At 37.1% G+C, this 22,103-nt stretch overlaps 1 protein-coding gene across 1 annotated transcript in view; it reads right to left on the bottom strand.

The window, feature by feature from the left end:
- LOC136031206 (uncharacterized) overlaps positions 1-15,393 on the bottom strand; it is a 29,923-nt gene extending 14,530 nt beyond the window's left edge. The window contains exon 1 of the mRNA XM_065710574.1: positions 15,330-15,393. The gene's annotated coding sequence lies outside the window, so the exon portion shown is untranslated. The remainder of the gene's footprint in view (positions 1-15,329) is intronic.
- Positions 15,394-22,103: the final 6,710 nt, after the last annotated feature.

Genomic DNA, 22,103 nt, shown 5'->3' with positions numbered 1-22,103 from the left:
TTGACATAACCGGACTGAATATACTCTTTTTGGGGGAGTTAGAGGGGTATTAATTTGAAAAAATTAGAAAAATTGAGATATTTTGAACTTGCGAATGGGTGACCGGATCTTCATGAAATTTGACAATTAGAAGGAACTCATATATCAGAGCTGTCATTTTAAATCCCGATCAGATCTTGTGATATTGGGAAGAGTTGGAGGGGGAAACCGAAAATATCGGAAAACGCTTAGAGTGGAGAGTTCGGGGATGAAACGTGGTGGATAGAATAAGCAAATGTCATAGATATATGATTGAAATAACCAGACTGTATTCACTCTCTTTGGGGGAGTTAGGGGAGTCAAGTGCTTTGGCAAGTTCGGTGCTTCTGGACGTGTTAGCACGATGAAAATTGGCAGGTGTGTCAGGGACCTGCACAAATTGACTTGATAAAGTCATTTCTTTCCGATTCGACCATCTGAGGGGCTGAAGCTAGAGGAAAAATTAGAAAAAATGAGGTATTTATAACTAACGAGGGGGTGATCGGATCGTAATGAATTTTGATATTTAAAAGTACCTCGTGTCTCAGAGCACTTATTTTAAATCCCGACTGGCATTAAGCCTCTGATTATCCTTTTAAATCAATCTATTGATTCTTAGAATTTTACTAGAGCTCATTCCGTATGAGCTCTTGGCTTTTGGCTCCTCTGACATCGTCACAAGTGCCATATGAGCTTTTAGCTCTTGCTTTTAATTTTTTTTTAGTCCAAAATCATATTCAATTAGTTATGTTCTTCACAAATTGTTGTTAATTCTCACTAAAGTTGCTATTTAGGCTTGGTATTATCAAAGGAGTCGATTTAGAAATGTGTGAGAGGGGAGGAAAAATGCATTTTCCTAAAATATAGTTTTGGGGGGCTATTTTGTTTTGTTTTTTGATATCAGTGCCAACAAAGGACCTTTTTGATGAAAACAGAAAAAAGAGGTATTTTTGAAAATTTAGGATGGGCTCGTCTTACTGTGACAATTTTCACCAAGACTTCTACTATTACATTAATATAACTTAAATTTAACTGCTATCGTAGGTAGGGCAATAGTGCTGCCTAAGTAAAGAGTGATATGGGCAGGAGTTGCAGGAGTTGAAAGGAGTTGTCGCAAAAACTTCAAAAATGGCTCATTCATTGGGCTAGTGCCCTTTTATATTGTAGAAAGTGATTGGACGGCAACTGACCTCCTCCCATGGCCCCATCATTTCCCTTGACGCATTCAATCAAAAATTTGAGATATTCATTTTGTTCAACGTAGTTGACTAGGCCCAGAATAAGTCTTTGAGGATGACGACCCCCCCCCCCCACAGCCTTCAGCGCGAGGGTTGTAAGTTATGCCCCAAGGGCTTATAATTCTGCCCGAGGGCATAATATGGAAAGCGTGGTCATAAAAACACCACAGGGGGCTCATTTGATTGGAAATCAGATGTTCTAGTGCCCTTTTTATGAGTCAAAGTGATCGGGGGCAGGAGGGGTGCATCATTTGACTGATACTTCTAGCTCCCTTTTAAGATTCAAACACAATGGAGAGCAGCTAGCTCTCCCCCTTCGATGACATCCTCTTTTTCCAAAACGCATTCAATTGAAATTGTGAGAGAGCTATTTTGTTACCAATAGTCTAAAATCATATAACGATGTCTTTGGGGCGGACGCAATCTCCCAGGGCTCATGAGCAAGGGTTGTAAGTTTTGTCCGGGGCATTTAAGGTTCCTATGGAACAAGTGGTCACATAGACTTTGAATTAAATGGGGCTCATTTGATTGGAATTTGGAAGTTTCAGTGTCCTTTTTAAGAGTCAAAAGTGAACAGAGGGCAATCAGCCCCCCAAGCATATCGTTTCCGAAAACATATCCGACCGAAATTTTAAGGGGTCTATTTTGTTCACCCTTGTTGAAAGGTCCAGTAATAATGCCTTTGGGGATGTCAACCTCCCCACAGCCCTCAGGACAAGGGCTGTAAGTTAGGCAAATCATTCATTTTTTACACATATAGTATATATTATTGAGAAAGGTATGCATGTTCGAACTTTATTTTCCAAGAAGACGAAGGACATTCAGGCAAGCCTTTCAGAGAATGTTGAGGAGAGTGTCGAACTAAATCAAAACACGCTATGTATACACGGATTGTCAAAAGAGTGTAACGCAGGAATAGCTGGGTATTTTAGTTTGGAAAATTCAGGAAATAATAATAAATATGATCAGAAGGGCAATATTCGTATGCTACCAGTCGTCCAGTACTACTACAACTACTACTACCACACTGCTCCATTTATAATATTGAGGGGAAATTTGAACTAAATCAAAAGAAGCTACGTGCATGCACACTGTCAAAACAGGGTGTTTCAAGAATGGATCCGGGTATTTAGTTGGAACTTCCAGAGAATGGTTAAAGTGGGAGATCGTTTCACCAAAAGGCAATATATGTACACACTACTGCTAATACTACCTTTAATGCTACATTTACTACTACTAATGCTTCTACTGCAACTACGATGTAAGGCTAAAAGCATTGAGATGAACATTTCAAGAAGTATATGAAGATAAAGGTTATCAAAAGGATATATCAGTAATTTCATAGAGATGGCTAATTGTATTAAGTTGAAACTTACAGGACTTGATGAGAGGGATGTTCTACTGACCAAAAGGCGATATGTTAATACTCCGAATGCTATTAGTACTACCGCTATTAAATACTATCACTAGTAATATCAACACTGCTATTTTGACTACTGTTACAACTATGCCTAATGCTATGAAGATAAGATTTTCAAGGAATTTTTGGGGAAAAAGGTGAACTGAATCACAACGTGCTGGTTGTCGGGTATGCAGGTTGTCAAAAGGGTGTCACAGCAATATCTTATGAACAGTTTGGTGTGCGAGGTTGAGAATAACAGGGCTTGTTGAGAGGGATGTTAAAACAACCGAAAGAAAATAGTTGAATTCTAATGCTACTGCTTCTACTCATACTACTATTACTATTACTATTATTACTACTTCTATTCCTACTACTGCCACTAAACCTTTGGCTGCTACAATTAATTCTACTGCTACTACTACTGCTGCTATTAAAACTGTGGATATTAAGGCAAAAAATTTGAGATACGTAGACACTGTATGAATAGTGACCGAACAATCTATTCCACAACACCCATAGCCGCTACTGCTTTCTTCCTTTAATGATTTAAGTTGAACGGCGATTCCCTCAAGACGCAGGTGCTTGTTACGTAATGGGGTGTGTTTTCTAAGCGAAAAATGTATTAATTACTTAAAAACCTAAGGTTTCAGGGAAAAACCTTCAGGGGTCCTGCGAAATCAGGTTTCTTTTGTTCTTACCTCACAGGGTTTGGGTGATACCTAATAAAGAGAGTTGAAGAAAGCCCACAAGGGCCAGGGCCTGCTTAATCCAGGATTTCTTTGGTTATTACGTAATAGGGATTGCGTATTACCTAATTAAGAATGTTTTTCTTAAAAAAACCTACGAGACCCCACCAAATGAAGATTTCTAAGATTGTTACCTAATAGTTTCTATGATAAATTCAAAAACCTTCAGGGTCCCACCAAATCATGATTTTTTTGGTGTTATGTAATAAGGCTTACATTTTGCATAATAGAGAGTTTTTTCTTAAAAGCCCGCAAGGGCCAAAATAACCTTCAGGGTCCTCTAGTGGGGAACCTTCAAGACGCAGGACCCCTAAAGAGCAATTCCACCAGGACCCTAGCATCCAATGTCAACGGGGCCCGAGCAACTAGTTCTAATGGAACCCTGATATCTAATTCTATGGGGGGCTATAACATCTAATTTCATCGGGGTCCCTAACCTAACCATCTAGCTCCCATCATCCAATTTCACTGAGGGGCCCTATCATCCAATTCCATCGGGGCCTAGAATCTAATCTCATCGGGCCCCTAACCTAACCAACGGGAGCCCCAGCATCCAATTTCACTGGGGCTCCCTAGAATCTAATTCCAACAAGGGGGCCCTAGCACCCGATTTCACCGGCTCCCTAACCTAACCTAACCACTGGGCCCCCCTAGCATCCAATTTCGTGAGGCCCTAGTATCCAATTTCACAGGCCCCCTAGCCTACCACTGGGAACCTAGCATCCGATTCAGCCAGAGCCCTAGCGAGCAATTCCAACAGGGTCTCCTAACAGTCAATTCCACTGTGGGGCGTAGCATCCATTACTATTAATAATAATAATAATTTATTTGTGACCCACTTGAAACAGCAGAGTATAAAAACAAACATACAGAAAAAAAACAACTTCTGATAACACATTAAATTATTGTAGAAAATTTTTTATTGTGGTCCTAGCGAGCAATTCCAGCAGGGTTCACTTGTAAGTAACTCCAACAGGGGTCCTAGCATCTAATTCACTTACACTGACAATTTCATTGACAAGACGTTTCTCAAAACGTTTCAAGATTTCTTAGTTTGTTATGTAATATGATGACGCATTCTAACTTGACTTGTTTCTTCAGGCCCCATGGGGAATCCCCACTTTTAACTTTGGAAGGTGCATATGTTGGGTGTTACGCATTGACGGTACACTTTTAGGTGTTTCATAACGCTTTAAGAGATTGTTTCTTCGGGATTTATTTTCTTCTTTGAAGGCTTTTTTTCTTCAGGATTTCATTTTCTTTCAATGCTTTTTTTTCTATCGAGGCGTTTTTTTTCGGAGATTTCATTTTCTTTCGAGATTTTTTTCTCTGGGAAACATTTACTAAAGATTTTTGTCCACACTAGGATTCGAAAGGGGTTTCCCCATCGGAACTATGCCTTAAACATCTGAACAAACAAACAAAAAATATTTCTAGTGGAAACTTTCGAAAAATGTATGGTTCGCGTTTTTCTTTACTACTATCTCTGAACCATCTAACTATCCAGCAAACATATCGATTTTTGCTATATTAGACACCTGCTTGCTACATTCTATTAATGTTCTGACGTAACCTAGACATATTATGTTACATAGCAGTTTTTCCATAGAATTTACGTATATTTCATTACGTAAATGATTTCGTCTCGTAGTTTTGTCCCGAAACAGAAATGTAAAGAATGTAGGATTTCTATTGAACATTTTAGTTTTATTACTAAGAACACTAATTTACAAGCATTATTAAAACTCAGAAAAAGCAGTTTAAGCTCGACAAACGAAAAAAAACGTGAAAAAAGCTTATAAGGGATAAAATATAAGAAAAATGAACCGCGAATTCAAGACTTAACAAACAATTTCGCCGGGCCTCTTAGCATTCGATCTCACCAGTCCCCTAGCATTCAATTCCAACTGGGGCCTTAGCATCCAATTCCGCAGGTGGTTGGCAAATTTCAGTGCCAGCAGAAATCTAGAAAGATCCGATTCCCTTTTTGAAGCAACTGGAGTAACTCCTGAAGGTAACTATCACACATATGCCATTTTTTGAGCAATTTACTGCAAAATATTTGTTTACACTAGAATAGATCGTTTAACATTAATGAAAAATCTCAATTTACGTTTCTTCTGATAGTAATTCAGGCCAGCCTGGCACAATCAACCGCCCAGATGACACCCTCTGGGGGCACATTATCACACCTAAGGGATTTTCAACCTTTTTTAGGGATTTTCAACCTTTTTTTCTTAAAAATAAATTTATAAGCTAAAAAATGACCATTGTTTTTATTTGAACAGCAGAAACTTGACATTTCATTACTAGATCGCGGTGTTCCATGGCAATTCCTAGCTTTTGACACTAAATTGCTGACACACGGCACTCTAGCAGGTATTTTCGCACATAGGGAATTTCTTTACATTTTCCTGTAAAAACGTTTTTTACAATAGAATCGATCGTTGAGGTTATGAAACGATCCCTATTAGAGTCTCTTCTGATAATTCCTAGCAATTAAGGCCAATGTGGCACAATGTAACCCCCCTGGTGACACCCTCTGGGGGCGTATTACCACACCTAAGGGTTTTTCAATTTTTTCTCTCAAAAATAAATTTATAAGCTTTACAAAATGACGAGTAATTTTATTTGAACAGTGAAAACTTGCCATTTTATTGCTAGATTGCGATGTTCCATGGCGATTCCCAGCCTGTGACACTGAATGGCTGACACATGGCAAATTCTAGAAGGCATTATCACACATATGGCATTTTTTGGTCATTTTCCTGCAATAAATATTTGTTTTCACTAGAATTGATCGTTCAAACCTAATGAAAAAATCACCATTAGCGTTTATTTTGATGACACCTAGCAATTGAGGCCGGCTTTGCACAATGTACCAGCCCCGACACACTCTGGGGGGGGGGCAAATTATCAAAGTTAAGGGTTTTTCAACCTTGTTCTCTCAAAATTAAATTTACAAATCAAAAAAATGACCATTGTTTTTATTCAAACAGCAAAAATCTGCCATTTCATTTTTAGATTGAGATTTTATGTGCCAATTCCCAGTCAGTGACAATCAATGGCTGATACACGGCCCCCTCTAGCACCCCTCATCATTTCTAAATCATTTTAAGATATTTTCTTCCTAAAAATTATATTTTAATTTCACTGGTTCGTGTTTTTCGTAAGTATACCTCTTTGTGGTGCCCCAATAAACTTCACACCAGCATGGCATTTCGTGGCTGCCCCCTGTGGCATCCATGTGACAACTATAATCATCTATAAGGCACTTTCAACCTTTTTCCCACAAAAATAAGCTGATAATTAGAAAATTGAACGCTGTTTTTATTTGAACAGCGGAGCTTAGCATTTCATTGTTAGAACTTGACAGTCCAAGGCAGTTTACACCACTTCTATTTTAAAACACTTTTTGAACGAGCCTTCTCCTTATTTCCAGCAGTTTTGTAAAAATTGGCTGGATGGTTGCACCCTGTGGCACCCGTCATAATCATTTAAGTGTTTTCTCACGTTTGAATACCCTGGTATATTTTTATTTTTGTTGGTATTATTTTATGACAATTCCGAACCTGTGCCATGCTGTGACTGGCCTTCTGGCATCCGTGAGTACCCTCTTCATCATTCCGAAAACATTTTGCGGATATTTTCTTGTTAAAAATCATGCATTAAATCCATTGGTTCATGTTTTAGCAAGTCAACCCTAATGTGATACACCATGTCACTTTACGCTACCATGCCCCACTATGACTGTCCCTTTGGCACCCTATAGCATCCCTATTTATTCCTAAGGCATTTTTCAGATTTTTTTATAAGGTGATATCTAGTCCCGCTTCCCCCGCTTCGAACCCTCCGGTTACAATAGTTCCACCCTCGATTCTGGGGCTCTCCCCCGTTCAACCGATTCAAGTACCCAATACGTCTGCTCCAATCCCAACTCTAAATCTGGCTCCGGTTGCGTCAGTCCTGGCCCCACCACTTTTGTCTCGGGTTCCACAGTTCCGATTCCATCAATTTCGCTCCGAGTTCCGACAATTCCAGGATTTTTTTGTGCGGCTCCTTCCATGATAATCTGTGGCTGGTCATCGACAATAGCTAGTTTATTATACGTTTTTGATGAGTATCATTCGAAGATTCGAAGGATAAACACTCACACCCTATTTTAGAAAGTAAAGATGAAATATCCCAAGAAGGTTTGAGCACATGACTAAGTTATTGCTGCGTTGAATGCTGACAATGAGAAATGTTCGAAATATGAAACAAGCATTAATGGGGATCTTATTGGAAATATATGCGGGGTTTTTTATGACAGTTAGGCGTTAAATTCCTTTGGAATACCGAAAATGATGACGGAAACAAGAGGGCGCCGTGTATCAGCCATGACTGACACAGGCTCGGAATTTCCATGGAACATCGCAATCCAAATATAAAATGGCAGGTTTCAGCTGTTCAAATAAAAACAATGGTCATTTTTATGGCACTTGGTATTAACTAAGTGACATATAGCTATCGCAAATTCTGTCGGTCTGTTGGTCTGTCGGTCCCGGTTTTGCTACTTTAGGCATTTCCAGGTAAGCTAGGACGATGAAATTTGGCAGGCTTATCAGGGATCACACCAGATTAAATAAGAAATAATCGTTTTCCCGATTTGACCATCTGGTGGGGAGTGGGGGGCCCGTTAATTCGGAAACAATTGAAAAATTGAAGTACTTTTAATTTACGAACGGTTGATCAGATCTCAATGAAATTTGATATTTGGAAGGATATCGTGTCTCAGAGCTCTTATTTTAAATCCCGAACAGATCTGGTGACCTTGGGGGGGGGAGAGTTGGGAGGGGGAAACCTAAAACTTGGAAAACACTTAGAGTGGAGGGATCGGGATGAAACTTGGTGGGAAAAATAAGCACAAGTCCTAGATACATGATTGACATAACCGGAACGGATCTGCTCTACTTGGGGTAGTTGAGGGGAGGAGGGGGGGGGGGTTAACTCTGAAAAACTAGAAAAAAATTAGGTATTTTTAACTTACGAAGGGGTCATCAAATCTCAATGAATATTGATATTTCGAAGGATATCGTGTCTCAGAGCTCTAATTTTAAATCCTGACCGGATCTGGTGACAATGGGAGGAGTTGGGAGGGGAAACCTAAAATCTTGGAAAATACTTAGAGTAGAGGGATCGGGACGAAACTTGGTGGGAAAAATAAGCACAAGTCCTAGATACATGATTGACATAACCAGAACGGATTCGCTCTCTTTGGGGTAGCTGGGGGGGGGGGGGGTTAATTCTGAAAAATTAGAAAAAATGAGGTATTTTTAACTTACGAACGGGTGATCGGATCTCAAAGAAATTTGATATTTAGAAGGATATTGTGTGTCACAGCTCTTATTTTGAATCCCGAACAGATCTGGTGACATTGGGGGGGGGGGTTAGGGGGAAACCTAAAACTTGGAAAACACTTAGAGTGGAAAGATCGGGATGAAACTTGGTGGGAAAAATAAGCACAAAACCTAGATACATGATTGACATAACCAGAATGGATCCACTCTCTTTGGGGTAGTTGGGGGGGGGGGGGCTAATTCTGAAAAATTAGAAAAACTGAGGTATTTTTAACTTACGAACGGGTGATCGGATCTTAATGAAATTTCAGATTTAGAAGGATATCATGTCTCAAAGCTCTTATGTTAAGTCCCGACCGGATCTGGTGACATTGGGGGGAGCTTGGGGTGGGGAACCTAAAATCATGGAAAACGCTTAGATTGGAGGGATTGGGATGAAACTTGGTGGAAAAAATAATCTGAAGTCTTAGATACATGATTTACATAATTGGAACGGATCCTCTCTATTGGGGGGGGGGTTAATTCTGAAAAATTAGAAAACAATTATGCATTTTTAACTTACGAAGGAGTGATCGGATGTTCATGAAACTTCATATTTAGAAGGACCTCGTGACTCAGATCTCTTATTTTAAATCTCAACCGGATCCAGCGTAATTGGGGGGGGGGCAGTTCAGGGGAACCGGAAATCTTAGAAAATACTTAAGATGTGAGATAAGGATGAAACTGGATGGGAAGAATAAAAACTTTTCTCAGACACGTGACTGACGTAATCGGACCGGATCTGCTCTCTTTGGTGGAGTTTGGGGGGGGGAGTAATTTTGAAAATTGAGGAATTTGTAACTTACGAAAGGATGACCAGATCTTAATGAAATTTGATATTTATAAGGGTCTTGCGCTTTAAAGCTCTAATTTTAAATTCCGACCTGATCCTGTGACATTGGGGGGAGTTGGAGGGGGAAACCTGAATTCTTGGAAAATGTGAAAATTGGGGTATTTTTATTCTACGAATAGGTGATCGGATCTTAATGAAATTTGATATTTAGAAGGAATTCATGTCTCAGAGCTCTTATTTAAAATCCCGACCAGATCTTTTGACATTGGGGAGAGTTGGAGGGGGAAATCTTGGAAAACACTTGGAGTGGAGGAATCGGGATAAAACTTGGTGGATAGAATAAGCAAATGTCCTTAATACATGATTGACGGAGCCGTACTGGATTCGCTCTCTTTGGGGGAGTTGGGGGGAGGGGTTCAGTGATTTGGTGAGTTTGGTGCTTCTGGACGTGCTATGACGATGAAAATTGGTAGGCGTGTCAGGCAGCTGCAACGACTTGATAAAGTCGTTTTCCCAGATTCGACCATCTGGGGGGCTAAAGGGAGAGGAAAAATTAGAAAAAATTAGGTATTTATAACATACGAGTGGGTGATCGGATCTTAATGAATTTTGATATTTAGAAGGACATCTCGACTAAGAGCTCTTATTTTAAATCCTGACCGGTATTAAGCCTCGTATTTCCCTTTTAAATCACTCTGTTGATTCATAGAATTTTGCTAGAGCTCATACCTTATGATCTCTTGGCTCTTAGCTCTTTTTGCCTCGTCACAAGTGCCATATAAGCTCTTAGCGCTTGTTTAGTGGATAAATTTATTTTTGAGAGACAAAATGAAAACCCTTTAGGTTTTATAGTGTCTCCCCAGAGGGTACCTTCGGGGCTGGTACATTGTGCCACACTGGCCTCAATTGCCAGGAGTCATCAGAAGAAACGCTAATGGAGATTTTTTATTAGGTTTGAACGATTGATTCTAGTGAAAACGAATATTTTTGCAGGGAAATCTCCGGAAAATGCCATGGATGTGATAATGTTTCTAGAGGGTATCGTGTTTCAGCTATTCACTGTCATGGGCTGATAGGTGCCATGGAACTTCGCAATCTACTAATGAAATTGCAAGTTTGCACTTTTCAAATAATAATAATGTTCCTTTTTTCTTTATAAATGTATTTTTGAGAGAAAAAAGTTGAAAAACCATTAGGTGTGATAATATGCCCACAGAGGGTGTCATCAGGGGTGATAAATTGTCCCACCCTGGCCTCAATTGCTAGGAATCGTCAGAACAAACACTAATGGGGATTTTTTCATTAAGTTTAAACTATCGATTCAAGTGTAAACGAATATATTTGCAGAAAAATGCCCTATGTCTGATAATGCCTGCTAGAGGATGCCGTGTTTCAGGCTGGAATTTTCATGGAAAAGCGCAATCTAGCAATGAATTGGCTTTTGATTATCACGTTCTAACAATCAAATGCTAAGTTTTGATTTTCAAATAAAAACAGTGTTCAATTTTAGAATTACAAGCTTATTTTTGTTGGAAAATGTTTAAATTACCTTAAAGATGATGACGATTGCCACATGGATGCAACGGAGGGCAGCCGCATAATGCCGGCAGGTTTCCACTGTTCAAGTAAAAACAACAGTTATTTTTACTTTATAAACTTATTTTTGAGAAAATAAGGCTAAAAAACCCTTATCTGGGATAATTTGCCCCCAGAGGATGTCATCTTGGGTGGTAAATTGTGCCACACTGGCCTCAATTACTAGAAGTCATCAGAAAAAACGGAAATGGAGATTGTTTCATTAGTTTTAAACGATTTTTTCCATTGTAAACAAACATTTTGCAAGAAAATGCTCAAAAAATGCCATATGTGTGATAATCATCTTTAGAAGTTACTTCAGGTGCCTCAAAAGGGTATCAGATTTTTCAAGACATATGCTGACACTGAAATTTGCCATCCGCTGGTGCTAGGGTCTCCGGTGAAATTGGATGCTAGGGAACCAGTTGGATTGAATGCCAGGGCGCGCGGTAGAATTCTTTCTAGGGTTCTCATCTTTATTTAATTCATGGTTCTTGTGCTTATACTTTATCCTTTATATGCTTTTTTTCACGTTTCGTTTTTCATTTGTTTAGTTGGACTGTTTTTTTTCATGTTTTATTAATGCTTGTAAATTTGTTTTTTTTAGTAATAAAACTTGTATGCACAATAAAAAGCCTTCATTCTTTAGATTTCTTGTTTCAGAACAAAGTTACAATATGTAATCATTTACGTAATGAAATATCTAACGTCAATGCTATGTAACATCTGATGTGTTACTTAACCCATCTAGGTCACTTTAGAACATTAATAAAATGTAGCAAGCAAAGGCATCTAATATAGTAGAAATCAATAGCTAAGCTGGATAGTTGCACGGCTAATGGCTAGGAAACACGTGAAGCATCGATATTTCAAAACGTTTCCATTTGAAATTATTTCACAAATAATAATAATAGAATGGCTTGTTGCTTTAGGTGTTCAAGGCACAGTTCCATTGAGGGGTAACCCCTTTAGAATCCTAATGTGGACAAAAAATCTGCAGTTAATAAATGTTCCCTAATGAAAATGTCTTTAAAGAAAATGAAATCTGAAAAAATGCATTGAAAGAAAAAACGCCTTGAAAGAATATGAAATCCTGAAGAAAAAAGGTTTGAAAGAAAAAAAAAGAAATCTTGAAGAAAAAATCTCTTTAAGAATTACGTAACACCGATATGTGTATTGTAATTACGTAACACCCCACGAGCGCACCCTCCGCAGTTACAAGCGGGGATTTCCCACGGGGCCTTCAGAAAGAAGTCAAGTTAGAATGACTCATCTTTAACATAAGTACACATTCTCCTTTTACATAACAACCAAAGAAATCTTGAATCGTCTTGAAAAACGTTTTGTCGGTGAAATTGGCTGCTACCTCCCCGATGGAATTGAATGCTTGGGCCCCCGTTGGAATTGGTTGCTAGGGGCCCTCCTGGAACTACTCGCTAGGACCCCAATAGAATTGGATGATAGGGCCCCCAGTGGAATTGACTGCTTGGGGACACCGTTGGAATTACTCGCTAGGGTCCTGATTGAATTAAATACTAGGGTCCCGGTGGTTAGGTTAGGTGGCAGGTGAAAATAAGTGCTAGGGCCTTGATGCTAGGCCCCCCTCCGTTGGAATTGAATACTATGGGGCCCCAGTGAAAATGGATACTAGGGCCCCAGTGGTTACGTTAGGAGCCCGATGAAATTGTATGTTAGGCCCCCTATGGAATTGGATGCAAGGGCCTCTCCTCGGTGAAATTGGATGCTAGGGGACCAGTGTTTGGGTTAGGAGCCCCATTGGAATTGGTTGCTAGGGCCCCCGGTGGTTAACTTAGGGGTCCGATGTAATTGGATGCTAGGGCCCCGGTGGAATTGGATGCTAGGGCTCTGATTGATATTGGATGCTAGGGGCCTGGTGATTAGGTTAGTGGCCCTGGTGAAATTGTATGCTATGGCCTCCATAAAATTGGATGCTAGGGTCCCATTGGAATTGGTTGCTAGTACCCCGTTGGAATTGGATGCTAGGGACCTGGTGAAATTGCTAGCTAGGGTTCCGGCATCTTAAAGGTTCCCCACTAGCGGGCCCTGAAGGGTTTTCTGGGTCCTTGTGGGTGTTTAAGAAAACAAAAACACTCTAGTATATAACATACAAACCCTATTACATAACACCCCCAAAAAACTCATGCTTTAGTGGGACCCTGAAGGTTTTTGAAAGAATCAAAGAAACTATTAGGTAGCAATCTTAGAAGTCCTGATTTAGCGGTGTCTCATTGGTTCATTAAGAAAAAAAAAACACTCTATTAAGTAACATTAAACCCTATTAGATAATAATCAAAGAAATCCTGGAGTAAGGAAGTCCTGGCCCTTAGGGGTTTTTGTTAACACTCTCTATTAGGTAATACCCAAACACTATGACGTAAGAACCAAAGATTTGGCAGGACCCCTGAAGGTTTTTCCCGAAGGTTTCACCTTTTTAGTAACTAACCACGTGCTTCGTTTAGAAAACCCATCCTATTACGTAACAAGCACCTGTATCTCTTAGAAAATTAATAACATCTGGATCTTGAGGGAGATACCGTTCAACTTAAATCTTTAAAGGAAGAAAGGAGTATCGGCTACGGATGTTCTGGAATAGATTTGGCCGTCAATACTTATATGAAATTAATCAAAACAAATTATGGCCACACCGGTTGTCAAGTAAATCTATCAAAATGCTACAATAATGTTTGACAGTATTAAGCTGAAACTATCAGCGTGTTTGACGGGATGTTGAAGAAACCGAAGGTGCTATGAGTATACTGCTACTAATGTTGTTATAACTTTTCCGACTGGACAAGATAAGGCCATTAAAGTGAACCTTTCAAGGAATATTTAGGCGGATGTTGAAATAAATCAAACGTTCTATATGCATGTGGGCAATCGAAAAGGTTACAAAGCAATATCTGAAGAACGACCAGAAATAAACGGAAAAGATAAAAAATATTATTTTTTTTCATGAAAAAGACTATGTCAATAAAAAACGAACAAAATTAATTTAAAACTTTTTCTACAAAACAAGTTTTACAAAGAAAAGTAAAGAGGAAAAAAACCCACATGCCTTCTCAAAACCAGAACATAATTTGCGCTTTATTCAAAACAAAATAAATTTTAAATGTTTTCACTCTTTTTGCTTTCATAAATATAAAATTATCAAAATCTTATGGAATAAATATTAGTATATGTCAATGAAGCTGACAATCCACGGTTATTTGTTTTTTTTTTTGTCTTTTTTTTCAGTAAAACGCAAATTATGTTCTGGTTTTGAGAAGGCATAGGGTCTATTAGCCCAATTCATGTTTGTTTCTGCGTTTTGAGTATGGCTCGGTTATTTATTTTGATCTTTTTTCGTTTTGAGTTTCATTTATTTATTGATAGCGGTTTATGGTAGATTTACGCTTGTCAGATTATTTCACTTATTTCGGCTCATTTTTGGCTAAATGGAGCTCTTTACTTTCTTTGTAAAACTTGTTTTGTGGAAAAAGGTTTTTAAATTAATCAATAATAAAGCGTATTAGCCAGTATTGCATTATTAAATTTCTGCAAAGCCTAAGTCAATTTAAAAGGAGCATAAACCAATTTGTCGAAGAAACCATGTTTTTTCTTGAAAAGTAAAGAGTGAATTTGAATCCTAAATTGAATTTAATCAAGAGCTTAACCAAATTATCAAAACAACATAAACGAACACAAATTGTAATGAAAAATGAAGGCCAATTTCGAACAGACATAAATTACCATCAAAGACCAAGGTAATTACCATCGAAATAGGTATACAAATGCTTAAGAAAAATCCTGCAGAAGTAGAAATCAAATTTTATGGTGCTTGGATTGGTGGATTGAGAAACTAGATGAAGTTTGTATAAAGGCTTGATTCACAACACTGATTGAAGATTTGTTCTTGTTTTGTTGATCGCTGTCCACTCTACAATCCTGCAAGGTTTTTTCACCCAAATTAATATTAATAAACTATAAAGCCTCACTTAGAAAGCAGATAAAAATTGAATCGTTTTAATTTTATCCCCTCCCGCTTCAGTCCCTCAACTATAATGTTTTCTCATTGCAGAATGGGTGGACTCTGTACCAAATGCTCACTGCCATGATCATTCGATAGTAATTTTATAGAAACAAAATGTTAAATTGTAAAATCAGACATAGTCTATTTACCTTCTTAAGCTAATAAAATATTGCCGTCTTAAAACATACTTTCATTTTGCCACTATGCAAAAAACTAATAATTATTTCAAAAGAATTCTGAAGCCGTAAAAAGTAAAATTAATCAATATTTATCATTGTACATATATACCTCTTTGAAGCCTTTCCTGTTTCCATTTCCAATGATGGAATATTGAATAACTCAATAGCAAATTATCTCTTTTCTAGAGCATTTGCTTACATTTTTCCAGTGAGTGGAAGAACGTAGCTCTTGTAACACCGGTATAGGTTTTGGGGAAGATTGTTGTGCCACAAAAGAGCAATATTTTGATCCGAAAATTGCAAAATATTGCTCGAAGCGTTATAAGTGTATAGCTTGCCCATGGTTGGCAACTACCTTGTCTCTGGTTATAGATATATGCTGTTTCTAATGCTCTTTTCTAGAGCATTTGCTTACATTTTTCCAGTGAGTGGAAGAACGTAGCTCTTGTAACACTGGTATAGCTTTTGGGGAAGATTGTTGTGTCACAAAAGAGCAATATTTTGTTCCGAAAATTGCAAAATATTGCTCGAAGCATTATAAGTGTGTAGCTTGCCCATGGTTGGCAACTACCTTGTCTCTGGTTATAGATATATGTCTGCAATTGAATGAGGGAATCAGTCATATATTGTGAAAACCTCAAAATCACAAGTTGAGCAATAAACTGACCTTTTTGCGTTAAGCAGTTCCCAGAAGTATTTTTTCTAGGTGAAATGTGCACTAAATGAGTGGAGTAGCCTAGCAAAAATTTTTGAAAAAATGTAACTTAAAAATAAAACTAGGAGATACAGGTGGGTTGGCGTGGTAAAGTTAATATGAAAGCACTAAGATGGTCACAGAACATGGAGCACACAAAACACGGGCTTTGATTCCCAAATGTAGCGGGGTAGTAGCTTTGTTGTGGTGACCCTGATTTATTTTTTTTGATGCCCCTTTTATTTTTCGTTTTACGCTTGTACTTTTGAAAGCCAAACAGTCTATCCGTGATAAATTTAGCAAGGAAAGTAAAAAAAAAAAAAAAAAAAAAAATAGAAGCAAATGAAAAAACGGCTCATGTTTATTTACGATAGCAAAGAATTTGAACAATATTGCTGGAAAAAAACGTTGCTAGTTGACAAGCTTAGGTTGATACCAATATCTTTGAGGAATAGAAAATATAAATCAAAATCTTAAGAAATTATTTACTACGTAAATAACATCAAAGTATGAACCAAGACGTAAGTGATATTTTTATTACAATGTGCCAAATTAAAAACTGCTTTTGTGCGATAGAATTAACTTCAAACTTAAAAGAAGAAAAAATTTCCAGATCGTGTGAAATAGGATAGGGAAATTTCAATGGAAAAAAATTGAAAATGTTTTTCACAGCGATCCTTCTAATTCATATTTAGCTAATTTTGTTATAACCAGATGCAGCTCACTGCCACTGTCTAAGTAAACAGCTTTAAACCCTCGATACCTTGCTAGTATTCTATCAATAGATATAAGTGCATATATGTCCTTGACGTGATTTTCGCTTTTTCGGTTCATTGCACCTGATACCGCTATCAATAGATATAAACATGGCCATGTCCCTGATAGAATTCCACTTTTCTGGCTTATTGAATCTGGTTTTCTGTGAATATGGCGCTTCCAGAAGGTATCCTTGTCTCAACGGATAGAAGCAAGGATACTAGATGTATTTTTTCACAGTATAAAGTTATAGTTTAAAGAGATAACGGTGTAATTACAGCTTCTTCAATTTTTATTTGAAAAGCACTTTTATTATTGAAATGACTGTTTTACACCAATGGAAGTTGATAGAATGAATAGCAATGATATGAAGACAAGAGTCTTTAACGTTGCAGTAGAAATTGCAAGGGGTTGTCAACTAACTTTTGAGTTGGATGAAATGTTATTGAGTTATTGAGCAGATTCAAGTTGGAGGAGCAATTATGTTTTGCACTATAGGTGAACATAATGCATTTACCTAGGCCACGAGATGGTTTGAAGGCAACCGTGAAATATATTGAAGACAGTGAGTTGGATCAACTGAAAAAAAGTGAAATATATACTATTCTATAGTTAAATTAAATATAAAAAAACAAGTTTTCTGAAATGAAAGTAAGGAGTGACATTAAAACTAAAAACGAACAGAAATTACTCCGTACATGAAAGGGGCTTTTCCTCCTCGACACCCCGCTCCTTGCGCTAAAGTTTTTTATTGTTTTAAAAAGTAGAGTTTCAAGAAAGAATCGAACTTTAGCGCAAGGAGCGGGGTGTCGAGGAGGAAAAGCCCCTTTAATATACGGAGTAATTTCTGTTCGTTTTAAGTTTTAATGTCGCTCCTTACTTTCATTTCAGAAAACTTGTTTTTTATATTTAATTTCTGAAAGGTTTTGAATTAATGCATGTCTGATTTTGGCTCTGCATACATAAATTATTAAAATGAAATTTGCATATTAATTCTTTTTTTGGCTAAATGGCTTTCTCTTAGTTTTGATCAGACGATTTTGAGAAATAAGGGGTGGGGAAGGAGGCCTAGTTGCCCTCCAATTTTTTGGTTACTTAAAGACAACTAGATCTTTTAATTTTTAACGAACGTTTTTATTAGTAAAAAATATACATAACTTAAGAATTAACTTACGTAACAAACTTTTATATTCTTATATTTTTGATTATATATATGAGGGGGTTGGTCCCCTCGTTAATACCTCGCTCTTCATACTAAATCTTGTTTTGTCCCAATTCTTTAAGAATAACCCCTGAATCAGAAAGGCCGTAGAATAAATAGTTGAAATTACTTAAAAAATTTTTTAGCATAAAGAGCGAAGTATTTATCTCCTCCTAAATACCTCGCTCTTTCTGCTAAAGTATTTTTAGAACCCCTCATATGCGTAATAATCTATATTCGTTTTAATGCTTCTCCTTACATTCAATTGAAAAAACTTTTTCATGTTTATATTTTCATTGTTTTTTTTAATAGTAATTCTAGAAAATCCTGCGCCCTTTTCATTGAATTTCTCTTCCCCCATGAAATATTCCTCCAAGGAAAGATCCTCCCATATAGCCCCCTCCCCTGAACCCCACACCCAAACCAAAAAAATCCCCCTGATAACGTCGGCACACTTCCCAGTAACCATTACTGTATGTAAACATTGGTCAAAGTTTGTAACTTGCAGCCCCTCCCCCAGGGACTGTGGGGGATAAGTCGTCCCCAAAGACAGAGTTATTATGGTTTTCGACTATGTGGAACAAAATGGCTATCTCAATTTTGATCCGTTGACTTTGGTAAAAAAATGAGCGTGGGAGGGGGCCTAGATGCCCTCCAATTTTTTTGGTCACTTAAAAAGGGCACTAGAACTTTTCATTTCCGTTAGAATGAGCCCTCTTGCAACACTCTAGGACCACTTGGTCGATACGATGACCCCTGGGAAAAATCAACAAAAAAACAACAAACAAACAAATAGACACGCACCCGTGATTTGTCTTCTTGCAAAAATTACGAAATTTCACATTTTTGTAGATTGGACCTTGAAATTTTTTCTATAGGGTTCTCTGATACGCTGAATGCGATGTTGTGATTTTTGTTAAGATCTTATTACTTTTAGGGGGCGTTACCCCTATTTTCCAAAATAAGGCAAATTTTCTCAGGCTCGTAACTTTTGATGACAATGACTAAATTTGATGAAACTTATATATTTAAAATCAGCATAAAAATTCGATTGTTTTGATATATCTTTTAGCATGCAAAATCTTGTTTGCTACCCATCTTTTTTACTTTTTTTTATAACATTGAGCAAGGTATTGGGTTTTTCAAGTTTATTACATATAGTGTCCAATAGGTGAACCAGATAGTGTATGGTAGAGGTAGAGCGCAAAAATCCGAATTGCCTTTGTTCTTTTTTCTTTCGTATAACTTGGAAAATACCGAAGTAAGAGTAATGGCCCGGACACCGGCAAAATCTTGTTTGCTACCCTTCTTTTTTACTTTTTTTTATAACATTGAGCCAGGTCTTGGGTTTTTCACGTTTATTACATATAGTGTCCAATAGGTGAACCAGATAGTGTATGGTAGAGGTAGAGCGCAAAAATCCGAATTGCCTTTGTTCTTTTTTCTTTCGTATAACTTGGAAAATACCGAAGTAAGAGTAATGGCCCGGACACCGGACATCTCAATTTTGATCCGTTGACTTTGGTAAAAAAATGAGCGTGGGAGGGGGCCTAGATTTCCCCCAATTTTTTTGGTCACTTAAGAAGGGCACTAGAACTTTTCATTTCCGTTAGAATGAGCCCTCTTGCAGCACTCTAGGACCACTTGGTCGATACGATGACCCCTGGGAAAAATAACAACAAACAAACAAATAGACACGCACCCGTGATTTGTCTTCTTGCAAAAATTACGAAATTTCACATTTTTGTAGATTGGACCTTGAAATTTTTTCTATAGGGTTCTCTGATACGCTGAATGCGATGTTGTGATTTTTGTTAAGATCTTATTACTTTTAGGGGGCGTTACCCCTATTTTCCAAAATAAGGCAAATTTTCTCAGGCTCGTAACTTTTGATGACAATGACTAAATTTGATGAAACTTATATATTTAAAATCAGCATAAAAATTCGATTGTTTTGATATATCTTTTAGCATGCAAAATCTTGTTTGCTACCCATCTTTTTTACTTTTTTTTATAACATTGAGCAAGGTATTGGGTTTTTCAAGTTTATTACATATAGTGTCCAATAGGTGAACCAGATAGTGTATGGTAGAGGTAGAGCGCAAAAATCCGAATTGCCTTTGTTCTTTTTTCTTTCGTATAACTTGGAAAATACCGAAGTAAGAGTAATGGCCCGGACACCGGCAAAATCTTGTTTGCTACCCTTCTTTTTTACTTTTTTTTATAACATTGAGCCAGGTATTGGGTTTTTCACGTTTATTACATATAGTGTCCAATAGGTGAACCAGATAGTGTATGGTAGAGGTAGAGCGCAAAAAATTTTTCTATAGGGTTCTCTGATACGCTGAATGCGATGGTGTAATTTTCGTTAAGATCCTATTACTTTTAGGGGGTGATACCCCCTATTTTCCAAAATAAGGCAAATTTTCTCAGGCTCGTAACTTTTGATGACAATGACTAAATTTGATGAAACTTATATATTTAAAATCAGCATAAAAATTCGATTCTTTTGATATATCTTTTAGCATGGAAATTCCGTTTTTTAGAGTTTCGTTTACTATTGAGCCGGGTCGCTCCTTACTACAGTTCGTTACCACGAACTGTTTGATTAAAAATGACTTTATATCATGGAAGTTTTTCTTTCTGAATAGATATTTTAGTTTTCAATGCTATAATAACTTGAAAAGAAAATTTTTGTAATATAATTCGTTTTCAGTGAAGCACCAATGACTTAGTAGGCTTCAGATTTTTTAAATTAGGGAAGGGGGCAGTATTCAAGCTCTTGTTTGTAGTGAAGCTACATATGTCTGTCTTGAACAATCTTGGAAAGAACTAATAAAATTAAACTGAATATTTGATTATAATGATATTAATAGCTGAAAGCTCATGAGTTCAAAATTTACTTTTACTGTAATTTTCATGTTTATTCTCAATGCCGCGGTTAGTGCAAAAGAAAATATTAGTAATATAATTCATTTTCAGTAAAGCGCCAATGACGCGGTAGGTTTTGGACTTTTGTAGTGAGAGAAGGAGGCACAACCTAAACTCTTGTTTGTAGAGGGTTTTGTTCGTTCCAACCTTGATTTACATATTCAATTTAACTTTCACTAGTTTTAAGATTTATTTACTCATTTATATTATTGCCTATTGCATGTTTGTTTGCTGTGATTGTTTATTTATTTTCTCGTTTATTTTGGGCTTCATTTATAGTTCAATAGCGGAATTTTTATTTTTTATTTTGAGCTTGATTTGCATATTCAACTTAAGTTTTACTCATTTTAAGATATATTTACTTGTTGTATATTTTTATGCTATGATTATTCATGTATTCATCTTGAGTAGTAATTTCTGGATGTTTTGAGTTTGAATTTTAATAGGTATTTGTATCTGCTGATTTTAAGTTTAATGTGACCTTTACGTTTCATTGAAAAACTTCTTTTTCGGAAGGTTTTTTTATAATTAATTTTTGTTCGTATTTGATTGCAAAAAGTTTAAAATTTTCAAAAATTCCTTATTTCAAAGTAAGATTTTCTTTCAAAATCAAACTTCATCATAGTATCAAAACTAGTATCAAAGTAACCATATCAAAGTACCAAAGTATTAAAGTAAAGAAAGCATCAAAGTAAACAAGGTATCAAAGTAAATAAAGTACCAAAGTAACAATAAGCAACCTGCAAAACTTACAACCCTTGCAACGCACATCGAAGTTACCGCGTAAATCATCAAATCCAAAAATCAAAGTATCAAGGTAATAATAATTAAATTGCTTAACTCAGAGCCATTTCCCCGGTGTTTGGAACTATGGAAGGGGGGTGGGATTAAACCCCGGAAGCATAGTTATTTGGCCTTCGAACTATTTAGAAAAAAATGGCTATTTCAAAATTTTAGCCAGGTGCCCTTTGGGAAAGTGGGGCGTGGGCTAGTAGCCCATTAATCACTATTGACTCTTAAAAAAGGCGTTAAAAGTTCTAATTTCTGATCGAATGAGCCCCCTCCAAAGTTCATACAACCATCCCTTCCACAAAAACCTTCTATTCTAATAATGAGCAACTTACATAAGATAAGATAAGATTTTATTTCTAAAAGCGGCTAT

The sequence above is a fragment of the Artemia franciscana genome, chromosome 9, assembly GCF_032884065.1.
Source record: "Artemia franciscana chromosome 9, ASM3288406v1, whole genome shotgun sequence".
Classification (NCBI taxonomy): Eukaryota; Metazoa; Arthropoda; class Branchiopoda; order Anostraca; family Artemiidae; genus Artemia; species Artemia franciscana.
Note: the sequence above shows the minus strand (reverse complement) of the source record. Positions and strands in the feature narration are given on the sequence as shown.